Source organism: Sceloporus occidentalis, unplaced genomic scaffold (genome assembly GCF_023333645.1).
Source record: "Sceloporus occidentalis isolate IW3139 unplaced genomic scaffold, rSceOcc1.0.p SCAF_90, whole genome shotgun sequence".
Classification (NCBI taxonomy): Eukaryota; Metazoa; Chordata; class Lepidosauria; order Squamata; family Phrynosomatidae; genus Sceloporus; species Sceloporus occidentalis.
Genome location: NW_028317070.1, coordinates 1,368,702 through 1,394,029, shown reverse-complemented (window position 1 = coordinate 1,394,029; position 25,328 = coordinate 1,368,702).

Below are 25,328 nucleotides of genomic sequence, written 5' to 3'. Positions count from 1 at the left end.
ACTGCCGGTTTAGCTGTTATTTTGAAATCATATTTCAATCATGGTCTTTACTTCAAAGAGATAAGTGCATATTATGTAGTTAAAAATGCACGTCTAACGTGTATATATATATATATATATATATATATATATAGTGTATATGTACCGTTTTATAATTGGCCCCCCTACTTTGGTCCCTGGCCCCCCCATGTGCCCCCCCTAAATATGAAAGCTGGAGACGCCACTGCTGGCAGGATTTCTCCCTTACTTTGTTTCACCAGACTTACTGTTATATCACTCCTATTAGTTCACGCTATGAAACGTCTACACCTTCAGGAGAATAAGAAGGGGCTAGAAGATGTGTTTAGCCAATGTTTTCATATTTAGTATTCAACAGCTTAATATGTAATAGTTAAAGCACCCAAAATAATTTTTTGTTAAATTATTTGGGATAATGCATATTTTAGCCTATTTTATTTAGCAGATATGCATGTATACAGATAAATAAATAAAAAAAATATTTTTTAATCTAGATTGGATGAGGGTGATTTGGCACATAAGTCAGTATACTTCATTCTGTATGCATATTATTCATGTAATATGTGCCTATATATAATTTCCCTTTTGGCTTGTTAATTATCACACCATCTCATTATGTTTGTCTCCTGACAATCAGCAACTAGCCAATTTATGAAGCTGCTGCATAGGTACTTTTACTGAAGCGTGAGTTAGTATTGATCATATACTTCAGCCCATTTGAATGATCATTAAATAGTTATTGATGCTATTACATTAGAATATGCTCATTCTAAAGCACACCTTATCATTTATGTGCTACTAGATTGGATATTGATTAATGCATAAATCAGTGTTAATGATGTTCTGTCAATATATGTGGGAAAATATTGTAAAGAATAATGTAAATTTCACAAAGACTACTAATAGTGTCTTTGAATGTAAAAAAATATATAAATTCTGATAGTAACGGGTAACATTATGTTTGTTCAGATTCAAGGTTATTCTAGAGATGCTACAATACTGTTTAACAGATACACAAAGTACTGTATTGCTGCAGATAAAAATAGTATAGAATGTCAGTTTAATGCTCATGTCATGAACATAAGCGCCCATGAAAATAAAATATTTTAAATGTCATTAAGGACTCCATTAGCTCCTAGACATTCATTTTCTTATTTAAAACCCCAAGTCCCATCTAGTTATTGTTTCTTATTCTTCTTGTTTTGGCTACCTTAATGCTACTCTGATTTAGGAACCTACATAATTCTACTTATTCAGTACCACGGACAAGGGATACCCCTAAATGGTTTTGAGAGCACCACAGAAGGTACATAGCTCTTCCAGCGTAGAGGAGTATGTATTTCTAAAAATCAACAATGGCTCGAATATTCAACTGCTAGACTCATCTAACTGAGGTGCAAGCAGTATGAATCCACTTCAAGGCATAACGTGCCACAGAGCCAAAAATAATACAAAATCTTCTATAACATTATTTCCTCTTCTCTATAAATGTATGTGTCGCATCGTAATGGTTACACTAAGATACGGATTCTCTTTGCCCTACCAACCCAACACCAAGCCAAAACTATGGTCCAGCTTGCAAAAATATGATATAAAAGCCAAAACAAAGAGCGACTGAGAATGGTTAATTCAATGCTCACCTTAACCCCTTGACTGCTAACGACGGCATGGTGCCGTTGCTAGCAGTCCCAGTCAGGTGCTAACGACGGCACCATGCTAGCACTCTCCTACCTTTATGGAGGTCTGTGGACCCCCATCACCACCTGCCCCGGCTATCTGCCCCTCACACTGAAGGGCATCACCAGGGCCACCGGATCCGGCCGGTGACGGCACGCGCAATGACGCGATGACGTCACCGCGCAACTTTATTAATAACTGACAATTGTCAGTTAAAGCAGTATGGGGGCATGCTGCTTAGATGCCTGTATCTCAGGCATCTAACCCCAAGATATACCATTGGAAAGGTAATCGCCTCACCTTTCCAATGGTATAATGCATGTGAAAAAAGAATAAAAAATATTAAGTAAAAAAAATAAAAATGTACAAAAAAAGTAAATTAAATTATCTAAACATAAACTAGTTTAACTTTAAAAAAAAAGTTTAAGTATTCTAGCTAAATAATCACTGTGGTAGCCAATGTTACCACAGTGATCATATAGCTATGAAAAGTCACATTCCCTTTTTAAAAATGGCCGATACTAAATTTTAACCCCATGATCCCTTTGATCATGGGGATAAAATTAGCCAATGGTAGAGGGAGACAATTTTTGAAATCCTGATGAACTGCAAATATTATTAAAATCAGCCATTTAGCCTGTGCGGTACGTGAGTAACCATCTCATCCCTGGAGCTCCTTGCATTTTTACTGCAAAACTTATTTTTGCTGTAAAAGTGATTTTTTTCTCCCTTTACCATCATTTCTGTGGGATTGTAAGGGGAAAGAATGATGTGTGTGCGTCTGTGAGTGAATGTATGGAAAGTATGGTGTGTGCTTCTGCGAGTGAATGGTCAGTAATTAGGGTTGAAGCCTTGACGTGGCATTACTGCTCACGTAAGAAGTTAAATTATCGCACAAAAAGTACATATTTGCAAAAACTACACCCCTTGGCGCATCAAATGAGGGGCTGCATGTGTTTCTAGTACAAACCTGGACTGCGCAAGACACAAATGAACATGTCGCTATGGTTAGAAAAAACATATTTTCTAGCCAAAGCGACACATTCCATCATTATTTGTGCACTCAACTTTTGTCCTAGAAATACATGTAGCCCCTCATTTGAAGCACCAAGGGGTGTAGTTTCTTGAAATGTGTACTTTATGTACCCTGATTTAACTTCCCAGATGTCTAGACCACTTTAACTTCAGATATGGCAGATTGGAGAATCTTGTCAAAAATTGTCTTAAAACATTTAGGGGTGATGCCTGCAATTAGACAGCTCTAGACAGCTGGAAAGTTAAATTATGGTACATAAAGTATAGATTTTCAGAAACTACACCCCTTGGCGCATCAAATGAGGGGCTGCATGTTTCGTAGCACAAGACTGGAGTGCGCAAGACATAAATGAACTTGGCGCTTTTAACTTAATTTATTTTTTTCTTTTTATAAGTGTGATATTCATTTATTTGTTGTGCACGTCAGATTTGTGATACAAATACAAATAAGACCTAATTTGCTGCGGCTGGGGGTGTAGTTTCTAAAAATATATAGTTTTGTTGGCATATTTTAACATCCCAGGCAGCTAGAGCTGTTTAATTGACGCCAGCCATGCATTAAATGTAAAGATGTCTTTTGTGATAGTCTAATAAATTTAACTTTTAGCAATGAAATATTAGAAAAACACAGTCTACTGTTCTCAATTTCTGTTTATTTTAGACCGGTTACCTACTACAAATATTTAGCAACACAGCTTTTGATATTAGAGTTTAGAAAAATACAATTACAAACTAGTTTTTTTTGAGTCGGAAGTGAAAAATTACACTTTTTTCCCATTTTTGGCTATATTTTGTAAAACTAATGAGACATACACATAGAAAAATGGTACATTTGGAATCTGCTGGGAGTGCTGAAAAAAACAATATATGGTTTGTATAGTTTATTCCCAAGAAATTTACTTATAAACGCGTTTAAACGTGAGATGCACCAAAATGCCGAAAACCAGTTTAGCACCAGGGTGGGAAATGGCTTAGCAGCCAAGGGGATAGTATCTGTTAGAGATAAATATATTATGCGCATACGGGCTAAACCGCAATCAATATTTTCCAAAATATGAGGCAATGTATGATAGCTTGATGAAAATTCTTTATGAAGCTACCTCAATACATGATCTAGAATCAAAGGTTTATAATAATTCAGTAAGATGAGCATTTGAGTATGCCGATGAATTACTTTAAATGTATCTGTGTGCTATCTTGTTTTTATGTTACATTTTTTATTTGTATTTGCAGCAACCTCAATATTGAAGTAATTTATATTAGACCCTATTCCAATTAAATACATTCAAATGAGCATTCTGTAAAATACCACTAATATACATCTTTTTGCAAATAAATATTATTATGGTATTATTTTATAGTGATTAATATAGGATTACACTTACATTTTATATACAGCCCTGGATTGATATTTATGGATTTATTTAAGCATTCACACATGTCATATATTATAAATTATGCAGATTTGCTAATTCTTACAGTATATGCATCACACAATTCTGCTGCTATTTAATTAGAGTTGGCTATTAACCTGCTGCAAGCATATAGCGGTAGCTGTAAAATTAAAGGCTTTTTTTTGCAAATTGTTTATAAGTTTTTAATTTCATTATAAACTATTCTGCATATGCAGGTATCCATATAGCTCACCATGTACTTGTTAATGAACATTCAAGGTCAAACATATTTTTAAGTCTGCTAAGTCAAATTCCTTTATAGTTGCATCCTCTGCTGTAAATTTAAGACCCCTTAAAAAAACTATTCAGCTAACTACTTATGAATTGCTCTCATGCTCTGTTATTACAAAACAATCTTACTGAGAATTATTCTATTGCTGTATAGCGTACTATACACTGAAGTGGCCTATTTAGCCGCACGACTGCCGGGCGGTCTTTAATGTGGGGCAAAAGCCTGGGGTTGCAACCAGAGCCAGACTGGCCCATCGGGAAACTGGGATGCCATTGCAGCCGATGCGGCTGCAAGTTTAAAGGAGCCATAAGCAGTGGCGACTCTAGAAACAATATATAGGGGGGGCACACAAGATACCACAGTCAAACTGGGGGGGCATTCATAATTTCCAAAAGTAATGTGCTATGGAATTATACTTTTGTTATTGGGCTAAAATAATACTTGATCATTCAACACGGAAAGCCTGAAGCCACAATTTTCCACTAAATGATTTCAGGGCCTTGAACGTTTTGTCCCCTGAAGTCACTACAACTTCAGGAGGGCATTTTATCTCTGGATAAATATAAATTAAATAATTCCTACTGTAAGTTAAGTGCCAGGAAACAGATGACCAGACACGCACACCAACACAGGCTCTGTCACACCAACACCCAGACACACACACACACCAGGACAGGCTCTGCCACACCGACAACCAAACACACACACACACCAAGACAGGCTCTGCCACACAGACACCCACACACACCAGCACAGGCTCTGCCATACCAACAACCAAACACACACACCAGGACAGGCTCTGCCATACCAACAACCAAACACACACACCAGGACAGGCTCTGACACACTGACACCCAAACACACACCCTAAGACAGGCTCTGCCACACTGACAACCGAACACACACACCAGGACAGGCTCTGCCACACTAACACCCGAACACACACCAGGACAGGCTCTGCTACACTGATAACCAAAAACACACAAACAGCAGGACACAATCTACGTCACAGACGTCTACATCAGGATGAATTTTTCACACTGCATTGTCGTTTATACCCCCCTTAGTGTTTTTGCCCCTTGCGTATTGATGCCCCTGCTGCCCATATATATTAATATTAGCCCCAGTTGCCGATAGCAGGTATAGATCAACACATTAACACACAAACCAAGCTTTGCATGTATAGATCAACTGAAATTCACTTGTGATCTCAGCACTGAAGGTATAGATCAACTGAATAAGACATGCAAACACTGTATTTGCAGGTATACATAAATAATGTATAGAAATATATAGATATGGATCTACAGAATAACGCAAAAACCCAGCTTTGCAGGTATAGATCAATTGGAATTCACATAAAAACACGTCATTAAAAGGTATATTTAAAACCCCCTAAATTACAGGCATAGATCACAGGTTGCACACCCCAAAGCCAGCCCTGGCATCCACACTGCCCACACAGCAATCACACTCCTATCATACCCAGGCAACCAGTAAATGCTGGTACCTAGGCATGATGGGACTGTGCTTGCTGTGATTGCAGCTAGCTAGGTTTCAGCATGTACTGGCTGACTTGGCATGATAGGAGTGTGATTGCTAACAGCAATCACAGTCCCATCATGCCTAGGTTCCAGCACTTACACATCCAACCAGTAAATGCTGGAACCTAGGCATGATGGGACTGTGATTGCTGTTAGCAATCACACTCCTATCATGCCAAGTCAGCCAGTACATGCTGGTACAGGGTAGCTGTAAGTGATGTGCAGACCCCATACTGCTGGCAGCATCAATACACAAGGGGGGCAGCTAGCTAGGTTTCAGCATGTACTGGCTGACTTGGCATGATAGGAGTGTGATTGCTAACAGCAATCACAGTCCCATCATGCCTAGGTTCCAGCACTTACACATCCATGCTATCACACACACACTCATTCATTCATATACTCATTCATTCACAGATTAATTCCCTCAATCACGCATACTCATTCAAACACCCTACCCACCCCCTTACCTGCACTGCAGCTCCTCGATGCCGCTCACAGACTTCAGCAGAGGGCGCGGCCTCCCTCTGCGTTCTCTGGTACTGCACAGAGGAAGCAGGACTGGAGCAGAGTCATGTGATGTCACGTGAACTCTGCTAGGTTCCGCTTCCTCTATGCAGTACAGAAGACCCTCCCACAGGTAAGTAGCAGGGCTCGAGGTGCGGCCCGCGTAAGATTGGTTGCCCTGGCTAACGATCTTACGCGGGCCGCACCCTCTCTCTCCTCAGCATAAAAAATAAATAAATAAAAGACGGGATTTAAAGTTGCACTGCGACTTTATTCCAAATTCGGCAGGGGGGCAACAGGGGGGGCAACGATTAACCTGGGGGGGCAATTGCCCCCCCTTGCCCCCCTGTAGCAACGCCACTGGCCATAAGACCGCCTCTGCCGGCTGCTTAATGATTTTAAAATGGCCAGCGTGCCTGCACCATGCCGCCCAGTGCCTCAGTGAGGCTCTTTGTCCTGTGGGCTCACACAGAACAGTTCCTTGTGATAGGGAGAACATAATCATGTCGGAGGAGAGCAGTCTGCAGGGTAAGCAACAAGCAAAAAAGTAAGTATTTATAAGAAAAAAAAAAGTTGGGGTGATAGGTGGCAGGGGACCCATATTCAAAGGGTGGGGACTGTCTTGGGACAACAATTAAATAACATATAAATCAATACACAAAGGGGGGTGGGTGCCTGGGGGCAATACACATAGATAAATTAACCAGTACAAAAGGGGGCATCAATACACAAGGGAGGGGGATTCACATAAATCAATACTAAGGGGGCTTTCTGGGGACATTACATAAATCAATACTAAGGGGGCTGGCTGGGGACATCACATAAATCAATACACAAGGGTGTGGGGGCATAAATGCACAAAGGTGGCTGGCTGGGGGCACAAATACACATGGGGCAATACACAAGGGTGTAGGGGGAACACAGTAAAACGAAAGTGGGGCCTGGTTGGGGGATCAATACACAAGGGAGAAAACACACAACAAACCAGTGTGGAAAGCATTTTCTATGCTTTGTGTAGCTTAACCCGTCCTGATGTGGATGTCGGGGGGGCAGAGCTTGTCCTGGTGTGTGTGTCTGGGTGTTGGTGTGGCAGAGCCTGTCCTGGTGTGTGTGTTTGTGTGGATTAGTGACACTAAATTGTGGCTTCAGGCGTTGCACGTGATGAAGTTTTTTTAGTGTACTGATGTACTCCTAATCCCATCACATTACATCAATATGCATTAGAAAATCAGGAAAAGATGGGCATGGGTGGTGGGCTGATTCAGTGGCATAATGGGCCAATTGAATAGACTTGCCCCTGCCAGCCCTCCCCTGTGTATTTTAATGACAATGTGTTTTTGGTAGACTTGCGCATTCGTCTTCGGGCCAACATGAAAACAAGCATGAAGAGGCCGTTTTTTTGTTCGTTCCGAAGACACGCCGAAGAGAATACAGTGCCGGCAAAACGTAGGAGAAGACAAAGACTCACAATCACGAAGAATCGTGATCATCTTCGTTTTTGCCGCGCAGCCGCCAAAATTTCAAACAGGAGTGAGCTGATCTCGTTTGTCCAATCAGCTCACTCTTGTGACGTGACGCTAAGGGTCTCGTCCAATGCCTGTGCTGATGTTTTTTGAATTCTGAAGGCGTCTTTATAAGACCAGAGCTTGCCTGAGAGATCCATTCATTTTTCGCTGTGACTGCTTTGGCAACACTGCTGTGCTGCATCCGAGCGTTACAGAGAGAGATTGTTCTGTTCTGTGTGAGACTGGTAAGCCTTAGCCTGCCATTTCTCACAGTGTACTTCATCCTCACTTCAGTTCTACTTAATTAATATATTTAATAATAATAATTTGATTAATTTAATTTTTTTTTATTTAATTTGTCATCAACTGTAGTGTAAGTGCTGCTGAGTTGACAGTGCACCCAGTGCCTCAGTGGCACTGGGGTGCCCTTGCCCTGGGCTGACACTAGTGCCTACTGCCTGTCCTGCTTAAATAAATTAAATAGAATTTATAAATAATAATTTAATAGAATCTATAATTTAATAGTACATTATAATATTATATATATATATATATTTGTCAGTCATATATATATATACTATAGTATACTAGTGTACAGTGTACTGTAGACATTCAAGACATCTACTAGTGTCTAATCTAAAATCAGTAATATTAATTAATATAATTAATAATTGAATACATTATAAAATTATATATATGTCAGTTATATAGTTATAGTATATAGTACTATAGTACTATAGTTAGTAATAGTATACTAGTGTAGAGTGTACTGTAGACATTCAAGACATCTACTAGTGTCAAATCTAAAATCAGTAATAGCAATAATTCTATAATTCTTATCTTAATAGTTAATGAAATTAGCTATAAATAAAAGTAATAATATTAATTAATTACTACTAGCGTATAGTTCAGCTAATCTTATTAGTACTGGTGCTGCAGCTCTATAGTTTGTGCTTTGTTTTAGCAACAGCAAGAGACCAAGTCAATTTTTCTTAATTAATAATCTTTCATTTTATTTCATTTGTTTTGCTCACCTCAGTCCATCAGTGAAGTGAACTTGTTGGGCTAGTGAGTGCAGCCGCATAAGTGCTGTGTTTTTTTTTGATCAGCAAGCAGTGATGTTAACTGTTTCGCAAAGATTTTCTCATTTATTTTACATTTTATTTCAATTTTATTAAAAGTACCCTTATTGTTTTGCTCACCTCAGTCCATCAGTGAAGTGAACTTCTTGGGCTAGTGAGTGCAGCCGCATAAGTGCTGTGTGTTTCAGCAAGCAGTGAAGCTAACTGTTTTGCTGTGACATTTTATTTTATTTCTAATTTCTTTTCAAGAAAAATTGACTGTGTGATGACAACAACAACTGTACTAAGCAAAGCTTCAAGCTACTAGCTGTAGTACTAAAATAATTCTAATCTTCTTTAATCTTAATCTATAATATACTATAAATAATATATAACAATATAAATTCTAATTCATAATCTATAATATAAATAATTATAATTCTAAATTCTAATTCATAATCTATATTCTTCTATCTATAATACATAATATATAAGTAAATTATTTCTAATCTATTAATATTATATAACTTAATATTAATTAATAAATCATATACTGAATCTGATTTAACCTCACTTTAAGCTTAGTGGGTTTGAGAGCGTCTGCCTAGAGGTAGACTTATAGTAAGGAAATATAGCTTTAGGCTAGCATAGTAGTAGGCTAAACTCTTAGGCCCGTGTAAATTAAAATTAAAAATAAAATACTGCTAGTTATATAAATAGTTAATCTTGAGTTAATAATTTAAATAACTTTAGCACTTTGGCAGATTGCACACAACAGCACAGTGCAGTAGTGCATAGTTTTACTTTTTAAGCAGTAGCACTGAAGAGAACTTCCTTTTTTTTGTCTTTAATTCGTTTTTCCTTTTTTTTATTTTTATTTACTTATTTATTTTTAAATAGTTTTTTTAAACACTACACTACACTACACACACAACACAAAATTTGAAATGGATCCTCCTTTTGGGACTAAGGAGGGACAAGCTCCATCTACCACCACCACCACCACCATCACCAGCACCACCACCAGTTCTAAGATGCAGCCTTTGCGTCAGTCTAGTCGGCCAAGTAGGCCAAGCTCTCGCTTATCATTTGGGGAAGCATTGCTTGAAGGATCATCAAGTAAAGGAAAGGCACCAAAAGCAGGCAGTAGTAGTGCGGCTAGGCCCACAAGCTCTATGGTTTTTTACGGAAAGCCTAAAGCACCAGAAGCACGTTCAAAGTTAAAGGGTAGCACAACTAGTACTTCTACTAGCCCAGTGAGTAAAAAGAAGTGCCTTTTGCCCCAAGCAGCATCTTCCCTATCCATGAGCAGCATGCAAGGTACCAAGCAGAGCCAAATTAGCAGCAAGACTCAGAGGGGTACCAAACCAAAGCGATCACATTCCTGTGCTATTGGGGAAAGATGCAGAAGTAAAACTTAGTGCAGGCAGCATAGCTGGTGGCCGTGGAAAAACCCCAACAGCTTCTTCTTCTGAGCCAATAGCAGCAGCAGCAGCAGCTAGTGCTGGCAGCCAGAGACCAAGGCAGGTTGGAGCACTGCATGTCCAGCCCACCCTGGAACAATTTGTGGCATTCCAATCCAAAAGGTCAATGCCCAAACAGTAGGCCAATAAAGTAACGCGACTGATTGGTCAGTTCATTGCTGTTGGAGGGGCATCCTTCTCTATGATTGAAGAGGAGCCTTTCAAACAATTGATGGCGGCTGTGGCTCCACAATATACAGTTCCGTCACGTTCCACTTTCAGCAGGAACATTGTCCCCTCATTGTATCGGTCCTGTGTTGCAGCAGTGAAAGAGGAGCTTTCCAAGGCTGCTGGTCAGTGTGTTCATTTCACTACAGATTTGTGGAGTGCACCTAGCGGCCAGCATGCCTTTCTTTCTTTGACAGCACACTGGTGGCAGCCCGGAGTGTCTAAGGAAGCTGCTGCAGCAGGCTACCGATCTTTCCTTCTCCATGCAGAAGTGATGGATGAAAAGCACACTTCCCAAAATATTCTGCATGCAATGAGGAAAATGTTTAGCCTTTGGGTGGGAGCAGAGGCGGGCACCAATGTTGAAGTTGGTTTTGTGGTAACTGACGGAGGTGCCAATATGGTGAAAGCGCTGCGAGATGGTCATATTGTTGGTGTGCGCTGTGCAGCCCACATCATCCATCTTGTAGTGAAGGCAGCAATGTCAGAAGGAACTAATGTGGCAGCAGTAGTTCTGTCCCGCTGCAGAAAGATCGCTGGGCACTTTCACCATAGTGTTAAGGCTAGCCAACTTTTGAGGGAAGAGCAAGAGAGGTCAGGTCTTCCCGTACACTGCCTACGTCAGGATGTCAGTACACGGTGGAACTCCACGTTAGATATGCTGGAGAGGATTTTGGAGCAGCAGAGGGCAATCCATAATCTTGCCTCAGAGCACAATATTGGGATTACATCTCCATTGAATAGGGAGGATTGGACAGTGATCGCCCAGCTAGTGGCAGTCCTTAAACCATTCAGGGATGCCACAGAAAATTTAAGCTCAAACACTGCCAGTCTGGCCCAGGTAATCCCAGTGTTCTCCCATCTAGGCAGCAAGATGGATGTGTTCCTTGAAAATCGTGAGGCTGTTCAAGGTGGCACTCTACATCCTGACGTAGCAGCCATAGTCAGGAAGCTGAAGGATCTGCTAAAAGTACACCTTCGCAAACGAATGGAAGAGAGTCCCGAAATGATGCTAGCGTGCCTTTGCGATCCAAGAATTAAGGGAAAGCTAGCTTTGAAATTCAATGTTCTCGGTAGCTACCGGGAGCAATTGGTCAACAAGGTGCGTGACTGGCAGCGTAAAATGGGAATGCTGTCCGAGGAGGGAAGAGGTGCAGGAGGAGGAAGAGATGATGTGGTCTCCTACTCCTAGCAGCAGCATCAGCAGCAGTGCCACAAGCATCACAACACAGCTGAGTGGAGCAGCTGCATTTTGGGAAGAGGCACTTGGGAGTATAGTTGGACCATCTGACAGAGCTAGCAGCAGAAAGGAGAGTAGTGCTGCTGAAATGGTCAAACTTTACCTTTGTGAAGTTCCTTGTGCGCCTAATGTTGATCCTCTTAGCTACTGGGATGAAAAGAAGAGTGTGTGGCCTGCACTCTCATGGGTTGCGCAGCAGCTTCTATCATGTCCACCAACCACTGTTCAAAGTGAGCGCGTGTTTTCTATGACTGGAAACATACTGAGTCCACAGCGCTCACGCATGGCACCTCATCTGATGGAGCAGATTGCCTTTCTTAAATTCAATCTGCCCAAGTTGGGTTACCCAGCTCTTAGCTTGGAAAGTTAATTTTTTCTCTCTCTAATGTTTAAGGTAGTTTCTCCCCCTGGTTGCACTTGCTGCGGTGTGGCAATGCCTGCTACCTCCGCCGGTGTAGCCAATTTACACTAGGGCCTAGTGTCTGAGTTCTGGAAGACCGCTCCCAAACGCCATGGACTGACAGACTTTCATGCTTTGCCCTGGGGTGAAACAGGTGAGCGGGTCGTCAATTGCCCACTCATTGACCTTTTTCCGTTTCCAACACTGCTGCTGGTGGTGGTGCCAGTATCTTTTGCCAGTTCGCTTCCTGGCTGAAATCATGCCTCAAATGTCCCTAATGGAAAGGGTAGTTTCTCCCCTTGGTTGCACTTGCTGCGGTGTGGCAATTCCTGCTACCTCTACCGGTGTAGCCAATTTACGCTAGGGCCTAGTGTCTGAGTTCTGTAAGTCTGCTCCCAAATGCCAAGGACTGACAGTCTTTGGATGCTTTGCCCTGGGGTGAAACAGGTGAGCGGGTCGTCAATTGCCCACTCATTCGCCTTTCCCAATTCTGCTGCTGCTGCTGCTGGTGGTGGTGCCAGTGTCTCTTCTCTGCCAGTTCGCTTCCTGGCTAGTGTCATGCCTGAAATGTCCAAAATGTTCAAGGTAGTTTCTCCCCCTGGTTGCACTTGCTGCGGTGTGGCAACGCCTGCTACCTCCGCCGGTGTAGCCAGCTTACGCTAGGGCCTTGTGTCTGAGTTCTGTAAGTCCGCTCCCAAACGCCAAGGACTGACAGTGTTTGGATGCTTTGCTCTGGGGTGGAACAGGTGAGTGGGTCGCCAATTGCCTGCTCATTCGCCTTTTCAATTTTTCAATATTGCTGGTGGTGGTGGTGCCAGCGTCTCTTTTCTGCCAGTTCGCTTCCTGGCTAGAGTCATGCCCAAAATGTCCCTAATGGTAAGGGCAGTTTCTCCCCCCTGGCTGCGTCTGTTTGGGGTGTGGCAACGCCTGCTACCTCCGCCGGAGTGGCCAGCTTACGCTAGGGCCTGTCACGGACTGGGTCCAAACAGATGACTGAAAGGACCCAGCGCGCCCAAAGATTATGTGCAGGAGTCACAGTGCAGTAGTGGAGTTAGACAGGGCCTGGTTGCAGGGCGACCACACTCACCCGGGTGTTGAGCACCTAGGGTTGTGCAGCCAAACACCAGCACCCTGATATAGCAGCGGATGAAGTCCAGAATGAAACGAAGTGATATCCTGCAGGCACCCTGGAGCAGGCATGAAACATATCACTGGAATCACGTGCAGGATGCTGCAGGCTGGGAGTATGGAAGCTAAGCAAAGGATATAGCAGAAACATAACAAGCAAGGGACAGGGAGACCAGGCACGAAACATAACCAGACAAGATATACATGTTACAGGGCACTACAGTGAACCAGACAAGGAATAAACATTACTAGACAAGATATACATGATACAGGACACAACAAAGGACAGGGAAAAAGGCAAGGAACACAGGGGAAGGAGTGAGGAGCCGGAATCCTCGGACGCTTCTCCTTTAAGCAAGGATAGGCCATATTGACTAGGACAAAGGGAGAGGAGAGAGGAACCAGAATCCTCAGATGATACAAGGAAGAAGGGCAAAGGTACATAAGAGACAAACAAACATGAATACAGGAATTAGCCTAGAACTATATGATAACAATTGGAGATTCTGTCACATCATATGGCCATAGTATGCTTAGCCCACCACTACGCCAAAGTACTCCAATGACGGTGGGTCCTAATGCTAATCCCTGCTGACAGTGGTACGAAACAAACCAAACATGTAATCCAAACACATCGCACTGAGACATAACTTAGACTGCAGACTGAGACAAACAGAACACACAGGTGGGGCGCACCTTATAAAGGAAACAGAGCTGAAGCAAAGAGCTGAAGCTGAAGCAAGGAATGGAAGATCAGAACAGAGCGAAAGGAAATCCAGGAATGGATCGAAGCAAAACAGGGAAACTGAAGCAAGACAGATATGCAGCTCCGCAGCCTGGGCAGAACGTGACAGGGCCTAGTGTCTGAGCTCTGGAAGTCTGCTGCCAAACGTCAGGTGAGTGGGTCGCCAATTGCCCACTCATTCGCCTTTCCCATTTTTCAATGCTGCTGGTGGTGGTGGTGGTGGTGGTGCCAGCATCTCTTCTCTGCCAGTTCGCTTCCTGGCTAGAGTCATGCCCAAAATGTCCCTAATGGTACGGGCAGTTTCTCCCCCCCGGCTGCGTCTGTTTGCGGTGTGGCAACGCCTGCTACCTCCACCGGAGTGGCCAGCTTACACTAGGGCCTTGTGTCTGAGCTCTGGAAGTCCGCTGCCAAACGTCTAGGACTGACAGTGTTTGGATGCTTTGCTCTGGGGTGAAACAGGTGAGTGGGTCGCCAATTGCCAACTCATTCGCCTTTTCCATTTCCTTTTCCATTTCCATTTCATTATTTTCCTTCTGATACACAACCAACCAAACATAACACACACAATAACACAAATAACACAGTGACATAACACACATAACACATATAACACAGTGACATCACACATAACACATACACGTACAATGCACAAATCACAAGGACCTTTCCTCTTGTTATTTGTCCTGGCCTTCACTTCTACACTCACTAGCATTAACGCTATAACTCACACTTCATCCTATAACATTTTTCCATCCACATACCTGCCAACAGACCCAACTTTTTCAGGGACAGTCCTGCTTTTTTCCAGTCCTGTCCCATCTAAGTTAGCTAAACTAGGTATGCAAATACACGTAGGTAGTTATAGCTCGGAAGGTAGCACTAGTATAAACATTAAATAAATATAATAAAGTACTAAATAATAAATCTAACTTTAAAATACATTTAAATAAACCCCTAATTTTTTTTAAAAAACCCATTAAAATTAAAAGTAAATTATTATTTAGACATAATACATCTTTAACCAAACCAGTGCACTGCTACTAATCTTAAACATAACCGTACATTAACCCTAAGCTATTTTTTAGTTCATTTTTCCATCCGCATACCTGCCAACACACCCAAGATTTTGGTGGACAGTCCTGCTTTTTTCCAGTCCTGTCCAGTAAAAGTTGGGTGGTTGCAAAGTATGCCATTGTAAATAGGTAGCAAATGTTAGGCATGTATTACAAGTGGTCCAAAATCAATTTAAAAATGTAAAATAATCCCTATTCTTTTATTAAACATCTATGGATGTGTGACTGTGTATGATAAACGGAGGCCAAGTTCCTTGGAGCATTTGTCTCTAGGTCATTTTCTGTACAGTACACCTCAGTACGTGTGTGCAACTCTATTGGTCGTTTCGGCAGGGGGCTGGCCTGCCATCAACGAATGAAGTGCGTTCTGCAATTCACTCGTTGATGCCAGACCAGCCCCCTGCCGAAACGACCAATAGAGTTGCACACACGTACCTTCACGGCAGCTGCTGCTGCTCCGATGTGTTGTTAACCCCGTATTAACCCCTGCTAGGCAACCGGGAGGGAAACGAAGATTAAACGAGCACGAAGAATGTCCGCGAATATTCGCCCGAAGAGAAGACAGGAACGGGCGAATATTCGCGGAATACGAAGATTTTTTTTTTGCCGAAGACGAGCACGAAGACGAACACGAAGAGCCCCCTGGTGCCCAAGTCTAGTTTTTGGGTATGTTATCATATGTGTGTCTGGGTATGCTAGTAAACGAATATATTTCTTTGGGTTTGTTTGTGAGTGTCAGTGCGTAAACATGTTTTTTCGTTATGTTAACGTTTGTGTCTGGGTATGTTATTGAAAGTGTGACTTGGTATGTCGCCGTGTGAACATGTGTTTTTGGGTATGTTATTGTGTCTGTATTTTAAGTATGTGTGTCAGGGTATGTTAGTACCTGAACATGTGCCTTTGTGTGGGTAGGTTAGCGTGAGTTACTGGATATGTGTGTGTCCAGGTATTTTAGTGTGTGAAAATGTCTTTGTGTATGTTAGCATGTGATGTCCAGGTATTTTAGTAAAAGTGTGTGTGCCTGGTTATATTAGTGTGCAAACATGTGTCATTGGGTATGTTAGTATCCATGTCTGGGTGTGTTAGTGTGCCTGAGTGGGTATGTTAGTGTCTGGGTATGCTTGTGTGTGTGAGCAGGTATTTTTGTTTGTGTGTCTGGGTTTGCGTGGGTATATTAGTATGTGTGTGTGGATATGTCAGTGTGTTTACATCTGTCTTTGGGTATGTATGTGTGTGTTTTGGTGTCTGGGTATTGTATTGTGTTTTGGGATATGTTAGCCTGTGTGTTTGGGTATATTAGTGTGTGAACACATTTATTTGGATATGTTTGTGGGTGTCGATGTGAAAACATGTTTCTTAGTGTATATCTGGGTATGTTAGCTTCTGTGTCTTGGTATGTTAGTGAAAGTGTGTCTGGTTATGTCAGAATGTGAACATGTGTCTTTGGGTATGTTAGTATGTGTGTCTGGGTATTTTAGTTAAAGTGTGTGTCCAGGTATGTTAGTGCATGAACATGTGTCTTTGTGTGGATAGGTTAGTGCGAGTGACTGGCTATGTCAGTGTGTAACTGGGTATTTTATTGTGCGAACATTGTCTGGGTATGTTAGTGTGCGTTTTGATATTTTTGTGTGTAAACATTGTTTGGGTATGTCAGTGAGAAACTGGGTATTTTATTGTGCGAACATTGTCTGGGTATATTAGTGTGTGTATGGGTGTTTTAGTGTGTGAACATTGTCTGGGTATGTCAGTGAGTAACTGGGTATTTTAGTGTGTGAACCAATTAGTGAGTTATACATCCTCAGTAATGCAGAGCAGCGCTTTTATCTGGGCTGGTCAGCAATATGAAAACATTGATTGTTAAGTATCTGGAAGTAAATGGTTTGCATCATCAGAAACAGCACTGGTTTACTACAGGAAGATCTTTCAAACTGACTCAATCTATTTTCTTTGACTGGGTAACTAAGATAATAGATTATTATTATTATTTATTGTTTTATATATAGCGCCATCAAATTCCGTAGTGCTGTACAATCGGCAAGGAGGAGGTATTGATATATTCTTTCTAGATTTTAGTAAAGCATTTGACACCGTCCCTCATAGAAGACATATAAATAAATTGTAGTCTATGGGTGTGGATAATAGTTGAGTAGATAAGCCAATGGTTGAGTGATAGGAGGCAGAATGTTGACCTCATATTGAGACCTGTACATTTTAATATTTTTATTGATAACGTTACAGAAGGTCTTAATGGTATGATATGTCTTTTTGCATATGATACAAAGGTCTGCAACAGGGTAGACATTCCAGGTGGAACAACTCAAATGGCAAATGACTTAGGTAAATTAGAAAAATGGTTGAGAGTGTGGCAGTTGCAGTTTATTATTAATAAATGCACAATAATGCACTTGGGATCTAAAAAGCTCAAGGCAGCATAGATTTAGCATCTCAATTGCTGAATTGCATGGGAGAGGCACTTTACAGTAGATGAAATTACTCTTATGTTTCCAAGCACTTTAAATGTTCGACTGTAATGTTTTTATTTAGCACAGAATGACTCAACCTATTAAGGGAAAAGATGTTCTTTTTGTAAAGGGACAGTCTAGTGTCCCATCAGCCTTAACAATAAAGAATGCATATTAAGGTACTTTACATGTAATTTAATATGCATTCTTTAGCCTGTATGAAAAATAAGAACACACTTTTACTAGAAGCTGCAGTCCCAGAGATGCAGCACAACACCTGCTTAACGGTCCTATTTTCACACCGATTGGCTGCTTTAAAATCAATGGGCCTGCTCTCTGTGCATTTGCACTGGGGTCTCATTAGAACATTAGAAAGCAGTGAGTATATCACATGGGAGGAAATGTGTTTAGTTGAACAAATCACCAGGAAGTCAGGGAGCCGTGGGACAGGAAAAGAGGCAGATACATGTGAGGGATTCATCAGAATCCTTCCGCGCACTTTAATGGACCAATTAGCTATCACATGCATTAAAGTACATACGATAGTTGGAGTGTTCCATTAACTTCAGAAAAATTATACATGTTCTGCATTATGTAACATTACAGACAGGGTATTCTATAACTGTTGCACTAACTTTGCACTGTTGACTGGAGTATTGTGGATTGAAGATGATGTTATGGGTTTGGTACACATGGTAAAGAGGAAAGTTGTCCTCTTAAAGGGAAATCCCTACTATTCCTTGGACTGTCATTATTTTTATTTAAGGTTCGTTTTTAAGTTATATAGGTTTATATTTTCCTGCTCTAGTATCACATCATGCATTGCCAGAGCATGTATGAGATTTGTAGTTGGCCAAGTGGACCACAGGAAGCCAAAATGTTAACGAAGAAAAAAACACAGAGAAAGCACACTGCAGATAATGATTGCGTCAAATTTGTCAGAATGCTGGCCAAAAAAAATTAAATAGAAAAACGAATTACTGTAAAATCTCAGACATCTTAAGAATTTTCCCTAATTTGTAGTAATTTAGTAAATTTAGTAAATTAGTGTGCATTATCCAATAAACCATACTTTTTTGAGTGGTTAAAAAGAGCCCTACAATAAACCATCAGAAGTTTGGAGGCATACCACTTCATATAAAGAATGGGGGTTTCAAAAAACTACACCAATATAGTGTCCTTTATGTACACTGATCAGCGAAAACATTATGACCACAGACAGGTGAAGTGAATAACACTGATAAACTTGTTATGGCATCTATCAGTGGGTTGGGTATATAAGGCAGCAAGTGAACATTTCTTCCTCAAAGCTGATGTGTTAGAAGCAGGAAAAATGGGCAAGCGTAAGAATCTGAGTGACTTTGACAAGGGCCAAAGTGTGATGGCTAGACAACAGAGTTGAGTCAGAGCATCTCCAAAACTACGGCTCTTGTGGGGTGTTCCGTCTGCAGCGATAAGTACCTTTCAAAAGTGCTCCAAGGAAGAAAAAGCGCTGAACTGGCGTCAGGGTCATGATCGGTCAAGGCTCATTGATGCACGTGTGGGGCGAAGGGTAACTATCACAGCAGGATATAGTGAAGGAACCACTTCAAAATACACGGGAGAAGGCAGGAGAATAGTCAGTCAGGCAAATAAGTCAGTGCAGGCGGCAATCAGGCAAGGCCAGGAACCAGGAAATACAGATAGGTAACACAGGAACGCTAGTAACGGCTTAGAGGCACTTTTACAGGCAAGGTACAATGAGTACTGAGGGTTTAAATATCCCTCCAGTAATTGGTGAGCCAGTAGTAGCATATGGAGGAGAAAGAAAGGTTTTAAGTATGGCCCTATAAGATACAGAAATGATACTGCACATATGCAGTGAACAAGCTGGAGCTGCATGTGGGCCGGGGACTCCTACTGGAGTCCGTGAAGTCTGTATCCCAGACCCAGGAGGGTCCGAAGAGAGTAAGGTGATCCAACAGACGAGCTACTGTAGCTCAAATTGCTGAAAAAGTTAATGCTGGTTCTGATAGAAAGATGTCAGAACACACAGTGCATCTGACCCCTGTCCACTGTCAAAAGTACCCACAATGGGCAAGTAAGCATAAGGACTGGACCACAGAACAATGGAAGAAGGTGACCTGGTGTATTGAATCACATTTTCGTTTATATCTCATGGATGGCTGTGGACGCATGCACCACTTACCTGGAGAACACATGGCACCAGGATGCATCCATGGAGGCCCCACCTTGTAACTTACAGGACGTAAAGGATCTGCTGCTAACACTCTTGGTACCAGATACCACAACAGGGGGAAAGGGACTGACATGTGGTTTTTGGGCAGGGTGTATTTTTTTAAAAAGTAAGAAGGTATTCTGAGTTGCAATTTGCATTAAATAAATGGCTACCTTCTTATACCATGTATTTGTTTTTCTCATTATGAGGTATGGCTGCAATAACTGATCGGCCAAATCCACTCCCCCCCGTATGCCTATTGTAGGCCTTGATGCAGGTCGGCTTTCTCTGGACCTGTGTTTTGCCCCGAACAGGAACAGGAACAGTAGCATCATCATGAATTGTGCTTAACATGCACACATCCTTCTTGTCCCTATATTTTACAGCCTAAAGTTCTTCTTGGCGTAAAGCTAAGGATGCCCCAATTTTTAATTTGGTTTCCCTAATCTGTTTTGGGAGCCCTATTCTGTTCTGCTTTATGGTACCACAGGCCAAGGTGTACATGCAAAACAACAACTTGAACAAAAGGACACTTGTACAAGTGGTACCCTTTGTTCAGTAAGGGGCAAACAAGGTCCTAGACAATTTTTTCACTTATGCCCAGATGGTCTGGGCAACCTGGTGTGTCAAGCTTGGCATCTTTCCCCTCATACACCCGGAAGGAATATGTGTAGCCACTACTGCTCTCACATAATTTATAAAATTTAACCCCATACCGGGAGCGTTTAGAGGGAATGTATTGCTTGAACCCTAACCGGCCTTTAAATTTCATTAGGGACTCATCAATAGAAATTTCTTGCTTGGGGGTATAAAATTCAGCAAATTTGGTTTGGAAGTAGGGCTGCAACTAACGATTATTTTCATAATCGATTAGTTGGCCGATTATTTTTTCGATTAATCGATTAATCGGATAAAAAAATTAATGTACGTTTTTCATTTATTTAAAATAATTTAATAAACAAATGATGTCAAATACAAACGCAGAATAAAAAAAAAACTGATAAAATGCATTTCTTGTCTTTATTTCCCAACCAGCCCCCCCAATTTATGCACATTTGAGCCCAGACATGCCACGCTGCCTCCCAGACATGCCACGCTGCCTCCCAGACATGCCACGCTGCCTCCCACATATGCCACGCTGCCTCCCACATATGCCACTCCACGCTGCCTCCCACATATGCCACACTGCCTCCCACATATGCCACGCTGCCTCCCACATATTCCACTCTACGCTGCCTCTCACATATACCACTCCACTCTATCCCCACATATGCCACTGTGCCTGATATGCCTTATACCCCCTGATACACCACTCCATCCTCCCCAGACATGCCACGCTGCCCTCCCCACATATGCCTTATATACCGTATATGCCTTATACCCCTACCCCCAGATTAAAAGTTAATCTTCACTGCCCCAGGATTTAGATTGCCCTTAGTTTGCCCCCCTTTACCTCTAACTGCGCCTTAAGTTAACTTTATTAAATTAATTAAATTAACCCTCAGTCCTCATCATTAAATTAACACTAAACACCCCATTAACCATAACTACACCTAAATTAACTCTAAATACCCCATCAAACACAACTACCCTAAATTAACCCTAAACACCCCATTAACCACAGCATCCCCTAAATTAACCCTAAAGACCCCCATCAACCACAACAGCCCCTAAATTAACCCTAAACACCCCATTAACCACAACTGCCTCAAATTAACCCCAAACACCCCATTAACCACAGCTGCTCCTATATTAACCCTAAACACCCCATTAACCATAACTGCCCCTAAATTAACCCTAAACACCCCATTAACCATAGCTGCCCCTAAATTAACCCTAAACACCCCATTAACCATAACTGCCCCTAAATTAACCCCCACCTCCCCTAACTTTCAGCAGCCCAAATATTAATTTTATACTTACAGTTAGATGAGTGTCACAGCCATGTGGTTCTGGCCTTCTGGGAGAAGGAAGGGGCGGGGCCAGTTGTCACAGTGATAACAGGGAGGGACTGGTAAGTAGGAGCTGCTGCTGTGAGTCAGACTAAACGGATTATATAACGAGGGGTATTTTTCAGAGCGTTTGCTCTGAAAAACCCTCATTTTATAATCGATAAAAATCGATTCAACTAATTATTATCGATTTTATCGATTAGTTGTTGCAGCCCTATTTGGAAGTGAGAAATAAGGGGGCAAATTTTAAAAAGCCTGTCATACTTGGGGTCATCTTTGGGACTGCACTGGGTATTGTCATTAAAATGTAAAAAGCAGAGGAGGAGCGCATACCTGCCCCTGTTCATGGTGTTGGAGAAAATTGGGGTTGAAATAATGGGGTCTGTGCTCCAGTAGGACTTTAAAGTGGGCTTTTTTATTATCCCATTATCATGGTGAGTGCCCAGAATGTTTTTAACTCGCACACATCAGTGGGAGTCCATGCCTTTTGCTTTGGCTTTATTTTGTTTGCTAAATTGCTGGGCAGCGTACAAGTTAGTTTGGTAAGCTAACGCCTCCTAACACTCATTGCCCATGAACAGCTCCATAAACTGGCATGGGGTAAATTCTATGACATCCGGATGAATGCCGGAATTGCCAGTGAAGGGGGGAACATCTGGAAAAGTGCCAGCTGCAGGGATCCACTCATCAGATAGATCAGGAGTAGTAGAAGCAACACGGCTCCTTTTAACTGGGGGTGCAGCATCATCATCTTCAGAGCTGCTGGTAAACAGGCCCACATCAAAATCTGATGCAGTGTCAGTGGCAGAGTCTGACGCCAACATTTTATATGCCTCTTCCACCGTATAAAACCTATCCATATTTTTTTTTTCTAGCCCTACATAACCCTAGACCCTAACCCTATTCCCTACCTAATCAATTCCCAGAACACTGATCAGCAGTGAAAAAAATATATTAAAAAAATAGTTTTATTTTTTTTAATACAAATTGCTCAGAACTCTCTTGCACAACATTTTCTGTCTCTCTCCAACTCACAACTATTACAGGGTCACCGTACCCAAGGCTGGATACCCCTGTTTGAGGGCTGAGGAATCACCAGTCAGTCCCTCATACGGATAGCTCCTGCTATCCATGGATCAGTCAGACCACCATTCGTAGTAAAACAAGAACTCTCTTTATTACAAACACACATAATGTATATACAATCTGAATTCAATGAGCACCGAACCCAACCCCCAATCCCATCAGCCACATCCCATCACAAATCCCATCAGTATACAGGAGATGTATCAGGTGAGGGGATTAAAGGATACAATGGGTTCCCCCACCTGTGTTATCCCCCCTGTAGTGCGGGTGCCGTCTGGGAAGACAGGGCTGTGCTGGCCGATTAAGAGCCCCAGCCGGGTTACCTGATTGTCTCTTTGAAGGCTGGAGCTGCAGCCACATTCAGTCTCTGGGCCGGTTACACAATAAAACACAATATAAAATATTACCGGGTCACGGTATACGGAAGCTAGCCTGGCCCTGTCACAAGAACCACGAGTGAGGAGGTGGGAGACAGGGTAATATAGGCAGATACAATGTTTACAGACATTATATCTGTCAATATTCAAAAGGATGCACGTGATTCGCTTTTAAAGCAATCATGTGCATGGAATTGACAGAGATTGGCTGCTACACGATCGCTGGGGTCGCCCAGCGGTCAGTAGCAGCCAGCCCCTCGCGATCCCAGCGTTCAGTGCGACGCGGGACCACTTATTGGCGATGACGTACCTGGTACGTCCCGGTCTGGCGGTGACGTATGACCAGGAAGTACCAGGTACGTCCCGGTCCTGAAGGGGTTAATTCTTTATATGTGTGTCTTATTATTATTTTCAAAACAGAATGGATCAGTGCCTTTATAGATAAAGACTATGGAGTCTACCGGGTCTGGCTCACTTTTACCAATTCTGTTGTGCATTTGGTATTTTGTGTATTTCTGTCATGTGTGACCTGCACTTGATCCCTGTGCTATTTGCATGTGCAGTTTCATGTCATTTGATTGTCTTAAAATTGTACATACCGTATTTGCTCGATTATAAGACGAGGGTTTTCCAGAGCTAATGCTCTGAAAAATACCCCTCGTCTTATAATCGGGGTCATCTTATAATCAGACCTCAAGGCCGGCCTGAAATCTGACCTGCAGGCAAAAGGTATAAAGTACCCTGGACTTGGGAATTAAAGTGTGCTTATTTTGGCGGCCAAGATCTAATTTTGAAATAAGTAGCCATTTTCCTGCCGGAAGCTCCCCCGGGAATATAATCAAGTACTTCTGTAAGTAGGATTTCTATTAACTTTTCTCCCTTTTATTTTTATCTGTTGGTGTGATTAAACTGTTAATAATTTTTTTTATAAAAGTACTGTGAATATTTTTCTATTTCATAATAAATCATTCATTTATTAAGTTCTTGCCTTTGTCTGATATAAGAACCACATTTTCCTTGAAGAGATTTATTTTATAGTCTGTAGTTTGGCTAATCTGTATGTTCGGGTATGTTTTATAAACTATTTGGGAACTGTAGATTAAATGTAAATTGAGCGTTTTAACCAGGTTGGATTTGGTGGCAGCATTATCTTTATTTTAGAGTGGTGTGTAAGTGGGACATTTAGTCATTATTTTTGGTCTAGTGAAGACAGATAGTGATTTAGACCCTCTTACAGCTAAAATAAGTCACGTGCCCGCTTGGATTAGTGCACATTTGTGACAGGGATGAAGAAAGAAGATACCAGATTAAGGATTGAAGATTGAATTTAAAAGAAAGAAGGGAAGGGACTAGACAGAAGCTGAAAAAGAAGATGCAGAAAAAGGTGCGCAACACAATACAAAAGCAGAAGCAGGTTGCAGAGAAGGTAGGTAAACATTTAGAGAGCCTGCTAGAGAGAGTGAATGAGAATTTTCGGCCAAACCAAATGAGCAGGGAATGAAATTTGTTGCCAGATACCGAATGGGGACATGTCTAATGAATACAGATGATACTAGTATTTGACGGTGCACCCAGTAAAATATTATCAGGGTATACAATAAATATTAGAAGGGTATACAATATATTGTAAAGTAAACATTTTCAGTTTTTTTTATAGATCCTTATAATGGCTTGGTAGAGAAAAAAATATAATCAACATAATTATCTAAATAAACAAACATTAACCCCTTAAGATCAGAGCTATTTTTGTACCCTTTGTGACAATGGCTGTTTTAACATTTCCGCTCTGCTCGTGTTTAGCTGTAATTTTCTTCTCTCTTATTTAGTGAACCCACACTCATATGTTGTGGTTTTCAGGATAAGAATGGTTTTCTTAAGATACCATTATTTTGATCATATCATGTAATTTACTTTAAAAAAATT